This window comes from Cupressus sempervirens, chromosome 1 (assembly GCF_028749045.1).
Source record: "Cupressus sempervirens isolate cs-2001-9-10 chromosome 1, ASM2874904v1, whole genome shotgun sequence".
Lineage (NCBI taxonomy): Eukaryota > Viridiplantae > Streptophyta > Pinopsida > Cupressales > Cupressaceae > Cupressus > Cupressus sempervirens.
In genome coordinates this window covers 881,032,621-881,046,276 of record NC_143118.1, presented here as the reverse complement: position 1 = coordinate 881,046,276, position 13,656 = coordinate 881,032,621, and the positions used below count along the sequence as shown (strand labels likewise).

At 31.1% G+C, this 13,656-nt stretch overlaps 1 pseudogene; it reads right to left on the bottom strand.

The window, feature by feature from the left end:
* Positions 1-566: 566 nt before the first annotated feature.
* LOC149580643 (3-dehydrosphinganine reductase TSC10A-like) lies at positions 567-2,563 on the bottom strand (annotated as a pseudogene).
* Positions 2,564-13,656: the final 11,093 nt, after the last annotated feature.

Sequence of the window (13,656 nt, the reverse complement as noted above, 5' to 3'; positions counted from 1 at the left end):
AGTTTTTGAATTATATTGTGTAAATATTTTTTCCATCAACGTTTCGAATCACATTATGCGATCCATCATCAGGATGAGAGAGCAAGAGATTTTTGACAAAATATTATCAATTATGACAACGTTTTGCACTATTTTTTTATATTGCACCAAAACATTTTGTAAACATGTTCAATAGATGCATTATGAGTCCAAAAGATTCAAAGCCCCTATAAACATCATATCCTATTCTACCATGGACCATTTGACTAGTTTGACCATCAAGGTTTATATTGGGCTACTCAAACCAATCATTTATATGTTGGATCATTATTACAATTTTTCGGTCTATAGAACCTTAGACATCCTACTTACTCTTAGATACATCATTTAGACTTATGATATCCCATGAGTATTATTTTCCTTAAAAACACTCCACCAAAGACAATTAAAATGATACTAAAATTTTAAAAAAGTCCATGATATATAATTTCACCATTGAAAATATTTATAAATTTAAAAAACAATAATTTTTTTTTTACATTAATAAATATATAAATACGAGATTTTTCTGTTTTAAGTAAATCTTTCTAAAGTCTCTTATTATAGATATATTTTATAGTATTATAAACTTAACTAGAGGTGAAAAAGTTGAAGAGTGTTAGAGGAATATATAATATCAATTCAACCAAAGCCCTTCCAAATGAGTCTTTAAGCATAGGTTCATGACATAATGTTAATAATGCAAGGCTAATGAATCTTCTTGTGACAAGAAATGTTTCATTCTTTATTGCTTCTAATGTGTATTTTTCAACATAGTCTAGTTTCTCTACTTTTATTCAATTATAGAAAGTTGTGGCCTTAACAATCTGTAAGATATTTCTATCGTCTTCCAAGCCACCTATATAAATTACAAATATAGGAACAAAATTAGATAATAATGACTTAAGAATACATTAATGAACATGATAAAAGATGATTCAACACTATTTTTCAATTAGATACTCATTTGATTGCTAGCATGTTTAAGATACTTTTCTAAAACCTCAAAGAATTATATGTACAAAAATTTTTTTTTTTAAAGTTTGCAAAAATATTCAAGTGGGGACTTTTCAACTATTAGTATAAAAAATAAAAGTAGTTGTTTAAAAACTATTGAAATTTTTGTTGTACAAGTTTTTTTTAAAATTAAGTAATATATATAAATATATAATGTTTATCTTAAATGTTGATGTTGAACATGTTACACAATTAAATATTAAAATAAAATCCATCTCTCATCGAACTCCCCAAGCTCATCAATTTTAGTACTACTCTAGCTCATTTGTGCTTAACTGCAAAGTTTTATGCTTGGTTAAACTCTACAAGAAAAGTGGGCCCATTTGAATTGGAGTAATATTGAAATGGGTGACCTCAAAGTCTCGGTACTTCACCTCTCTAAGTATAACCTAGATGAAATGAGTGCAAGTCTCTAATTTATTCTCATGAAATATAGGTTGACAAAACTAAAACTTAGATCAATTAATTTGATTCAAAAACTACATAGTTGAAATCTTACTAGTAATATGACAAATATTGTATTCATTAATATAGACTTGAAAATATAATATTTATAATTATGAATTAAATATACATAAATCTTATAAGTCAAACATAATCTAGATAACGAAATCTTCTCTATTTTTATGTAATAATTTTTTTATAAAGTTTGATCTTATTAAGGTAAATTAGATTACTTACAATGATCAAGCAAGGGGGTTTTCTACAAATCCTGGAAAGACTGTACTAATTCAAATGTTATGAGGTATCAATTCAAGCTTGGGGGTTTCTCCAAGTCCCTTTAGAGCATATTTGGTTGCACTATTTACTGAATTAGCATACCAAGGGTACTATCAAAAAGATATAACATTATGAAAACAACAATTTTTTTATAGATTAATTTATTAACTAGATGGTGCATAATCTATAAGCTAACTTTGCATAACTAAGACTTTCAATTAACAATTATAATTTATAAAATGAAATGTTGATAACATACCATTCCTTCCAATGAATTCATGAGAACAATGGGCATGGGTGTTTGGGAACTCCTCTTCTTCATCAATGGAATCCCAACATACATAGTATTAACAACCCATGTCGAGTTGGTTGGAATAATGTTATGAACATATTCAATCCTACACTCATCTAGAAGTGCATCTTTTCCCACACCTACATTACAGATCAAGACACCAACAACCCTCCATTCAAAGGACTCTTTTATTGCCTTTTCCAATGTTTAATAGAAACCCACATCTACAATCTATTAAAAAACAAAATTTTTGAATAGAATTGAGGATTTTGAGGTCTCTAGGTTATAAGCTTAAAATGGAGGGAAAAGATAAACCTTGGTTAAAAAAAAATTTTCATCACCAACTTTGGCAAGATATTGTTCTCCCTTCTCCAAATTAGTGGATCTTATGTCTACAATTGTGATGAATGCTCCTTGAGAGAGGGCCTCTTTGGCAATGGTAAGTCCAATCCCACTTGATCCACCTATTATTAGAACATGCTTTCCCTCTAGAGATTGTAGCCTTGTTCATCTCATCTTCAGTTGAATGGAATATAGAAAGAAAAGAAGAGACTTTTGTGATTTCCTTCAATGGACTACAAAGTTATTTATATCTACTACAGGTGGGAACTCCTCTCTCTTTACTTGGGTTGATATGTTCATCAAGACTATAAAATGTTAATAGACCGATTTTGATATGGTTAGATTTCATGAAGAATTATTTATTTCTTGGTGTCATTCTTCCATAATTGATTTCAATTATTTCTCAAAAGTTGTTAGGGGATTCTTTAGTTAGATGATTGTTGTGCTATCTTAATTTTCATCATCATCCTCATCATCAAACATCAATTTCTTTCTTGGCTTCCTAGGCTTGGTGGCAATAATAACAAGAGTAAAAGATGTTGTGTATTTTCTTGGTGTGGTCCTACCTTTATTCTTTGGAGGTTCATCCACCTCTTCTTCTTCTTCCTCTTATACATCATTACCATTACGCTTGGTAAGCATGAGAGGGGCATCAGAGTTGGTAAATTTTTTCTCAAGGTTTTCCATCCTTTTCTTTCCTCTCTTCAAAATTTGAGAAATCTAAATTTCAAGTGAGATTATGGTCTTGGATTCTTCATATGTTCCATAATAAGTAGCCTAAGGATCCACTAGTTTATTTATAAGAGCTTCAATGATATCCCTTGTTTCATCAATGTTAACTTTATATTCTAATGGTTTTACCCATGTAATCTTAGGTCTGACTGCTTAAAAATGAACTTTGTCACTTTCAACTGGGAAAAAAATGTCTTTCTCTTAATCATCAACCAATTTCTTGGGGATCCTAAACCTATTTTTTATCTTCCCTTGGAAGTTCTCAAAATATGCATCCATGATGTCATAAAAAATCAAACCCATTTCACTAATGAAATCATTGATCTGATATAACACAAGACTGTCCTTTCTCCATACAATATTTCCTCTGGATGGAAAGAATTTTTGCACATCAAAAAATAAACACATCAAAAGAGAGGAAAAAATATATGGATTGTTCTTGGATGCTGAGATGCTCTCCATGTTCTTACTCAATTGAATACATTGTAACTCAACAAGATCAAATGAAAAACTTTTCTTCACCACTTTGTACGTTAGGTCAACTACTTCACAAGGATCATTGTTGGGTTGGGCTAAAATTTAGATCTTGTGGGATATGACATGAATTCTAAATTTGATTTCTATATTAGTGATATTATTTAGCTCCATGCCTCTTCCATCCCATTTAGCTAAGTTTTTGTTTTTCAATTCTCCTCGAGCTAGGGTTTTGGTTGCCTTAGAATTTTCTAGCATTTGATAACTAGTAACATGATGGGTCATCTTCTTGGTGATTATGACTAGTTGCTTGAGCCATAAGGTCATGTCATGGACTCTTCTCAATATAAACCTAATTCATTTTATTTCAGAGTTCCTCAAAATATGAAGGATGTGGGTTAAATTCTTAGCTTGCTAATGCTTATGTTTGGGTTTCAAATCTCCATTATCACACAACACATTATATCCATGGTCTAGCTCAAAACTACCTAGATCTTGAATTGAATAGTGGTAAAACATCCTTATATCATGAATTAGGAGTACCTTTAGGGGTATGGCTAAGTGTGCTCCTTTGGGATCCTTCTCTTCAACAATTCCAAGGTATAATTTGAATTTAGGTACTTTGCAAGTTGTGATCTTAACCAACATTTTAGAACCCTTCCTTGACTTTGTGCATGATGAATCTTACATGAAAGTTAATGAAGAAATCTTGATGATAAACCTACGTACAACATAGTTCATAAAAAAATTCATTCTTACATCGCTCGGGGGCTCAAAGAATGTTCTACATAGTTTATCTCTGAATTCATGGTGAAAGAATAAACCCTCAATTTTTCCTTTTATTAAAATTTTAACTTTAGGGCCTCATAAATGCTCCATACTATGGTAGGTGAAATTACTTGGCTAGGATTTCAAGCTCAAATTCAACATGAACTATACATCATGAAGCTCGATTAACACTAGCTTCCAACTTGACTTCACTCGATTAAGTCATATTAATTAGTTAAGTCATACAACTTGACCTTACTTGGTTATGCCTAAGGAATAACTTGGACATCTCAATTATAATTGGTCAAAACAAGATTCTTCCATATATCCTAGTGCATTTGATATGCTCATCTGGACTTGCTCACTCACTTGTTTAGAACCAATGATGTAGAATCTTATTTTTTATTCACACCTCTAGTGGTCTCCTTCTAAGCTTATTCAAAGGTAGTTGTATCACCCAAATCATTGACTTGGGTGTCAAAAACTTTAGAGTTTTGAATTGAGATTTCTAGAGATTTCCTTACACATTGTTGTTTCCTTTGAGTCTTGATATCATCAATCTTTTTCTTGCCTTTATTTTCTTTATCAGTATTTCTAGTAGCTCAGTTCATGTAGTTTCTTGCTAAATGACTGATTTCTTTGCATTCATAGAATCTTTTGGTAGGATTCCTTTTCTTAGAGGTGAGTCCTCACACAATTTGCTCCAATGTGTCTGTATTCTCTACATAGATAATATCTACACCATGTGTTGTAATCCCAACTGATAAATGCTCTTGGTCTTGGTCCAATATTCCATTGCTTTTTTCTGCATTCAGAGGATTTATGACCTTGTTTGTTACATGTAAAGCAATTTCCTTCAAACTTTGGTTTATCTTTACATTCACTTTCTCTATGTCCAACCTTATTACAACTATATCAATTTCTATTGAATTTTGGCTTTCTATTAGTCCAAAATTTGTTTGATGAGTGTCCTATCTTTCCACAATGGTTGCATGTAGGCCTTTTGTTCTTTTGAGCTCCTTGTTGTGATGATTCTCCTTGTTCAATGTAGCCCAATCCTATTTTGCCTTTGTTTCTTTTCTGAGATAGTTCAGTCAATTGATTCATGCTTTCTTGTGATCTCATCATTCTTTTATTGGTTTCATTTTCTTCTCTAAGATCATTCTTGAGTCTATCATTTTCTATCCTTAGATTGATGACTTCTTGATTTGTACCATTAAGTTGATTTATCATATCTTCCTGATGTAGTGATAGCTAGTGGATATCATTGTCTTTTTCTTCTAGTCTTGTTTTGATTAATATTTTGTCTTCATCTTCCATCTCTTTATCATTTTCAGCTTTGTTCATTTATTCCATAAATTCACATATCCTGATTGAATGAATCTGCTATTCTCTTTTCAATTTCCTGACTTCTTCTTGTAGAATGAGATTCCTTCCAAGTAGATCTTCTATAGTTGCATCTACTTCTTCTGAACTTCTTTCTTTGTAAATGTCTTCTATTCTTTCTTTAGTGTATAGATTGCCATTCATTTGTACTACTAACTCTTTTAATCTTTTTAAGAATTGAGAGAGTTGATCCTTTAGTTTCTTGGTTTGTTCCATGGCCACATATAGATCCAACTTTTCATTTTCAATGGATTTCTCTAGTTTGTACACTTCCATTACCTCTATTCCTTACTCTCAAGCTACTAAACTTTTGACAAGAGAACCTTTCTCTGATACCAAGTTTTTGGAAATGTAATGATGACTGAGTGATTGAGAAGTGGGGGGGAGGTGAATTGGGAACCACTAAAACTACTTACTCTTAATCCCGCTTTATTAGATTAACTAATCTACTTGCATGCATGGAACATAAAGTAATAGAAGTAACAACACCATAACACTTTTACACAATATTTGGTAACCTAGAAACCCTCCAACGAGAAGGTAAAACTAGGATGGGGATGATACTCACAACACTTCACTACTGTAGTAACAAATTTGATCTATTAGGGCTTACAATTAATCATTTCTAATGATCTACTTGGTTAAGAGTAAGTAGGACTGCTAGGTCCACCTTGTGAAAGGATTTATACAATATAATGAAGTATGCACTTGGTTAAGAGATTCTTCAATGACTGTTAGGTCCACCTAGTTAGAGAATTTGAGACTGATACACCTATTAGGATGAATCAGGAGCTTGATCTCTTCTTTGCAACTTTTCTTTTTGATAAAGGTCATTTGAATAATATATTGATCACCTAACTATGATAGATGAGGCTCTTCTTTTCCTTTGTACTTCTTGGTAGCCTCCTAATCAATCTACTCTTCCATTGTTCTTATTTGCTTATGATAATGAATAATGTAACTCCATGATCATTTGGATGAAACAAGATATTTTCCATATATATCAATCCAAATAGTAACTCTACATTAGGTCAGCTATAATAGAAATTTAATAGTTTCAAAAACATTACCAAGTTGGTTTAATGTTGATACTCAGGTCTAGTGATTTACTCAGGCAATATGTAGACACTCGAGTAACATTTTCAACTCAGCTAACTCTAGCACTCAATTGACTCTAGATGCTTACTTCACATTGATCACTCAAAAAACTTAGTTGGCTTAGCTCACATTGCTCTTCCTTCTTGATTTTTATTCTAAAACTAGAATGCTTGACTAACTCAATCTACACTAGAGCTTGGTTATCACTATTAGCTTAGTTCATGAGCTTGATTAACATTCTTCTATTTGGTAGCTCGGGTTATACTTACTTCCCATGATGACTAAGTGTTTTGGCACTAATTGACAATATCTCTTGCCATAGGGTCAACAACCTTCCCCTTTGCATTCGCGACAAAAACACTCATCATGCATGAAATCTTTAATCAAAATCTTTCAATCAAACTCCCCCTTTGCATAGCTATGTTCTACAACTTGGTTTGAACTGTCTATTTTGATTTTTTTTAAATTATTTTTGTTCATCTTCTTTTTATATATCTTCTATAGAATTATTATGTTGTACATATTTTGTAGTGCCTGTCCCTAGTTTACATTTTGTTATGATTGTCAAACTCTTTTAGGCTAGTTTTATGGTTGATGATTAGTAGCATTATCTTTCAAATTATCAAATATTATTTCATACTATTTTGATTTTATGATGAGACTACTTGGTACTATTTACTTCATGTATGCATGATGATGATTAGTTAGATGAATTATTATACATATTTTCTTATGGATAATTACCCCATACTACATGTATATGGTGTGCACATATGTTTTCTTTATGTATGATGTTTCTGATGTGCTTAAGGAAGGGATTCATAGTCACCTGCTAGTAGGGATCTACACGATGCACAACTTCCTATCATTGCTTGTTTAGCTTAGAATATTGTATTTGTACATGTGTGAATTTTATGTAGATTGCAAGTATTGGGTATTGACTTCCCTAAATTGCTAGGATGAGCATACCCTATCGCATTATCTCAATGGTGAGAGAGGGGACATAAATTCATGAGTCCAAATACCAACCTTTAATCCATTTATCCTAGAAAATTAGGACAAGTATCTGTGATGTTTACCTTTCGAATGCATGGTATGACGTAAATTCATTATTATAACACTTTAATTTGATTTTTTATGTGCTATTTATGATGGTTTTTTGTATGTCATCCTATAGGTTTTTGGTGATTTTTCTATTAATCAAGTCAAATTAAAAGATTAAATTAATGATTTAATTTAAATGAAATATTATTAAGATAATTTCAATATTTAATCATATTTAATTAATTGGGAAATTAATTAAATAAAAAGGACTAAACTTAAAAGATAAAATTTTAGTTTAATTTTAGAGCATAAAAATATTAATTTAATTTGATAATAATATATGTTTAGTAGATAATTTTTAAATAAATGCTTAATATTATTATTACTTAAGTTAATAGATATTTTATCAATTAATGTTTCAAAAATAAATTAAAGAATGGAAAAGATATTAATTTATTAAAGAGTTTTAAAATTAAAATTGCATAAAGTGTACATGAGATTTAAAATAAAATAATTTAAAAAGAGAAGTCAAGTGAATTTAAATAAAGATATTTTATATTACAATAAGCGTGCATGAAAACATAAAAGAAAAGTTAATAAAGAGTTAAAGAGTTGTGAGCAAGGAGTCGTCTCTGGTAATCGCACAATTAGTGCCCCAAATTTAGGAGAGAACTCCTTATCAATAATTGAGGGTGCATTTTTGAGGGATGAAAGTTTTGGGAAGGACTGAAAAATTTTGGAGAAGAAATTTTGAGAGAGAAGATTTTGAGAGAAGAAATTTCTCCCACAATCTTTTGGGTGTTTGTGATTTTAGCATCAGAACTAGGTAGATTCTTGCGTTTTGATTCACCTAGTTAATTATGTTATTTATTATTCATGTCTTCTTCATGACTATGAATTATTTACCTGAATTTCTTTATGATTAATATGTCAATATTGTACTTTGGAATTTTTAGTATGCATATGGGTTCTTCTATATATGTAAAGATTAAAATATCATAGAATCCTCATTCAATAATTTTACAAATTGGAATTTAAACTAAGAAGGGTTTTGGATTGAAAAGAAAAAATTAAATTAAATTGAAAATTTTACTAGTTGGTCGTAGTTTCCCTATCAGGGTATTGCTAGAACTTATATATATAAAATTCCCCATTAATATTTTTTTATATAAATATATATATATATATATATATTTATTTATTTATATAAAAAAATATTAATGGGGGATTTTATTTTAAACAAACCTTATATGTAAATTTATAAAAAAATTATTTTATTTTTTAAAAAATTAATAAAATAAAATTTGGAGGGGAGGTGGGGTCACCAAACTCCCACCTCCCTCCTTCTTACCTTACTAGTGCCATTCATGGCCACTGCTACTCCCAGTGGGTACTGCGGCAACAACTATTTATGGTAGTCACACAACAACATTAATGGCCATCTAGTGGGCCTTAAACGCCTCATTGTATGCGTTCAACTTTTTTCTAAAGTTGATCTTTTTAATATAATTAAATTAAATTTAGTTTTTTTAAAATTTATTAATTATTAATAATTTTGAATTAATAGTTTTATTATTAATTATTAAATTAAGTAATGATTAGTAAATTTTATTTATTAAATAATTTTATTAATAGTTTTACTATAAATTATTAAATTAATTAATGATTAGTAAATATTAGTTATTAAAGAATCTGGTTAATAGCTTTTGGTTACTAATTAATTATTAATTATTAATTTAGTAATTTAAATTAATATTGGAATTAATTTGAATTAATGATAAATATCAATTAATAATGTTATATATATATATATATATATATATATATATATATATAAACTGGTTCAAGAGCTTAACTGGGAAAGAACTAGAAAGAAAATCTAGCATCGTCATAATATGTACAGGTAATAATCATTGATACTTACAACATATTATATCAATGAGAAAATTTAAGTTACAAAATGTACGAGTATTCCCACCAAAATTCAAAAATTATCAAATTTTTACATTTACAGAACCAAAACAAACAGTAGGCATGGATGACTCAAAGTTCAACCAAAAATATCAACATTTAAAAAAAATGTTAATTATATTTATTATTTAATAATTTGATTATTAATGGAATTGGGATTATGTTATTTAATAATTTAATAAATGATTATTATTACTTTTAAGCCATCTTATGATTTTTAATTATAAATACGAGAATGGGATAAATAGTAAGGGTTAAAATGTTAATTTTATGTACTCGAAAACTTATACTGAAATAAAAATTGAAACCTTACTGTAAACTAAAACTATGTGTTTTCAAAATTTAAACCAAACTATGAAACCTACATTGTTATCTATATGTTGTCTATGCTTTGGGTTTGGGTCGACTAGAGTGTTGACTAGTTTAGGACGTCTATCAAAGGCTTGGGACTTTTATGATTGTGGTATTATACTAATTTGATCTTGATCTTTTAAACTCAATCATGGTAATGTGTTGGTATGCTCTATGACGAGTTTGATTATATTGTTGCTTATTGCTTTCAGTGTCCTTGTGGGAGAACGAGAGGAATGGTATGACATATTAGACTTGACCTTTTTGAGTCTTTAATCAACATTCTTGGGATGTTTTCCAATTGCTTGTAAAGAATTGATGGGTTATTATGAATTATCTTTTGATGCTTTCCAGTCACTTGTATAAGACTGAGGTGAAATACTATGATTCTTTGATTTATGATTTTATGAGCCTAGAGTAGGTTTTCTACATGTCTGTGTTTGCCTCTAGGTCTAGATGTCAATTTATCTTGGAACCTTTGAGTTAGATAACTTTTTGGGTTTCCTTGACATGGATATTACTTTTGAGTTTTGGATTGATATCCTATTTGGGACTTGAGACTATCTTCTCAACACAGTAGGAGTGGGCCCTTTTGGGTTACCATGTGCTCAGGTGGTAGTGCTTTTTACTCTTACCATTGAGATCCATCCATTGATGTCATGGCTAGAGTTTCTTGTCTACTTTTTCTTTCCTTCTATCTTTGTGTATTATGATGGATGTTTATATCTTTATGATGGATGATTATTTATTTATGGTGGATGATATTTACATATTGTATTGTACTTTATTTCATGGACTAGAAAGGGATGATGTAACCTATTTTAAATGTATATTCTTTTAACCTTTCATACCATGTGACATGTACAGTGGATGATTGAGCATTCTGAATTTTATTGCCAAGTGGAATTCAAAACAAATGTATATTATTTAAATGGACTTGGACTTGTAATTATTCTTTCATGTAGATGTGGTATTTATTAGACTTAGTATTAATTAAATTAAAATGTGACTCAACATCTTGGGATCCTTAAGGAATGTAATCTATTGTTTACTTATGTGTGATTGTATGTTTTGCTTCCACTACTATATAATTGATGTGTATGTTGTTCTTTCTTTATAAAAAAAAAAGTTTGGCAAACTTAGTTAAAACTTTAGGTTAATTCTTTTGGATTCTTTGGTGGGGTGTTACATCTAGTATCAAAGCTTGAGTTTCTAGATTGGGAGCTCTGGGCATATTGGGATGCCACTAGTTGTTAACTAGTTGAACTAAAACAAAATTTAAACTGTTATGTATATCTATTTCAACCTAAAATTGAACTAGTTGAACTGAACAAAACTTAAACTTTTAGTTTTATACTTTCAAACTTGAACACTGATACTTCAAAAACTGAATTATACTTAAACCTAAAAATAGGAAAAACTAAAAATTGAACTTGTACTATTTTCAAAACATGTGTCTTTTATCTATGGTTTACAGTAGTATGGTTTATGGATATTTTAGCATCTTGTATCTTGGATATTATTGTAAGATGGTAATCGGGATGAGATCTTCTATTACAAGTCATAGCCTAGGCCATGGTGGAGGTCATGGATGAGGTAGAAACATCATTGTACATGAGTCTATCCATAAAGGCCTTAATCAGAAAGATGGTAGGGATGAGCATGTTAGTGAGCATCAGGAAGAGAACCATAGAGAGTAGTAGGCCAACTCAAAGGAAATTAACCTAAGCCAAATGATGAATACCATCATTTTTCACCTACCTCCACTTCAGCGTGTTGGTTGGGATGGGGCACACTAGGCAGAATATGAGCATAGACCTAGGTCTAGGAGCCCTCGGAGGGACCGACAAAGATCTATTATAGCTACTCAAATGAAAGACCTTTAGAGGTCCAAGGTCAAACCCTTTAATGGAATGGGTTCAGGTTATGTAGCCGAGTAGTGGCTTAATGCTCTTGATAGGGTTTTTCCTATCCAAGACTTTGACACTAATATCAAAGCAAGATTTTCCATCACCAATCTGGAACTCTTTGGAGCCACTTTGTGGACTATTGAAGAGAAGAAACTAGGTATAAAACATGAACAATGTCACATGGGAGTTATTCTTGGAAAACTTTTGTGAGCAATTCCTACCAAAGGAATGCAACTAGCATAGAGTAGATGAATTCCATAGCTAAATATAATTCACTATGACCGTAGCAAAGTATGAGCACAAATTCTATGAGCTCATGCCCTATTCAAGAATTAGTGATAAACTAGCACAGTTGGCTCAATATTTTATTAGAGGCTTTAATAAATAACTAGTTGGGGGTGTTAAGGTATTTGAGCCTAAAACCCTCAAAGATGTAGAGAAGAGTGTTAAACTAGGATAGGGAGGCTTTGTGGGAGCATCTATAGTATTAGGGTCCAAGGGTAATCTAGGAGTAGGTGGTAGTAGGAAACCTCCTTCTAGAGGTAATTAGTAGTAGGGAGGAACTTATCCTCCAACATAGAGTGGTGGTGGTGGTTACACTACTAGGAGCTATCGTAACACTCAGTACAACAAGAAAAATTAGTACACTTAGCCTATGTAGAGAAACCAGCCTTATGCTAGTGGGGGTAGTGTTCAATAGTCTAGTGCACCTAGAGTGTAGAGGAGTTTCGACAGAGAGTTTTTCTCATCTGAACAACATGCACACAAGTCATCCTATTGCCCTCAATGGAAATCACAATTCTCAAACCAAAGACCTGCAGCTTCAAAACCTATAATTGGAGACATGGGTAGCTCATAGAGAGTGTTCTCAATGGAGTCATATCCTCCTACAGGGGGCAAGGGTACAATGGGACTTGCATAGTGAGTTCTTTAGTTTTACCTTTCTTGTAGGCTTCCAGGAGTAAGCCTAAGTCTAGGGGGGGTGCATGTAGTGCCTGCCCCTAGTTTACATTTTGTTATGATTGTCGAACTCTTTTAGGCTAGTTTTATGCTTGATGGTTAGTAGAATTATCTTTCAGATTATTAGGTATTGTTTCATATTCATTTGATTTTATGATGAAACTACTTGGTACTATTTACTTCATGTATGCATGATGACGATTAGTTAGATGGATTATTATACATATTTTCTTATGGATACTTACCCCATACTACATCTGTATTGTATGGTGTGCATGTATGTTTTCTTTATGTATGACATTTTTGACGTGGTTAAGGAAGGGAGTCATAGTCACTTGCTAGTCAAGATCTACATGATGCACCACTTCCTTCCATTGCCTATTTAGCTTAAAATAGTGTGTTTGTACATGCATGGATTTTATGCAGATTGTAGATATCAGGTATTGACTTTCCTAAATTGCCGGGATGAGCATACCCTATCACATTATCTCAATGGTAAGAGAGGGGACATAAATTTTTGAGTCCAAATCCTAACCTTTAATCCATTTGTCCTAGAAAATTAGGAGAAGTATC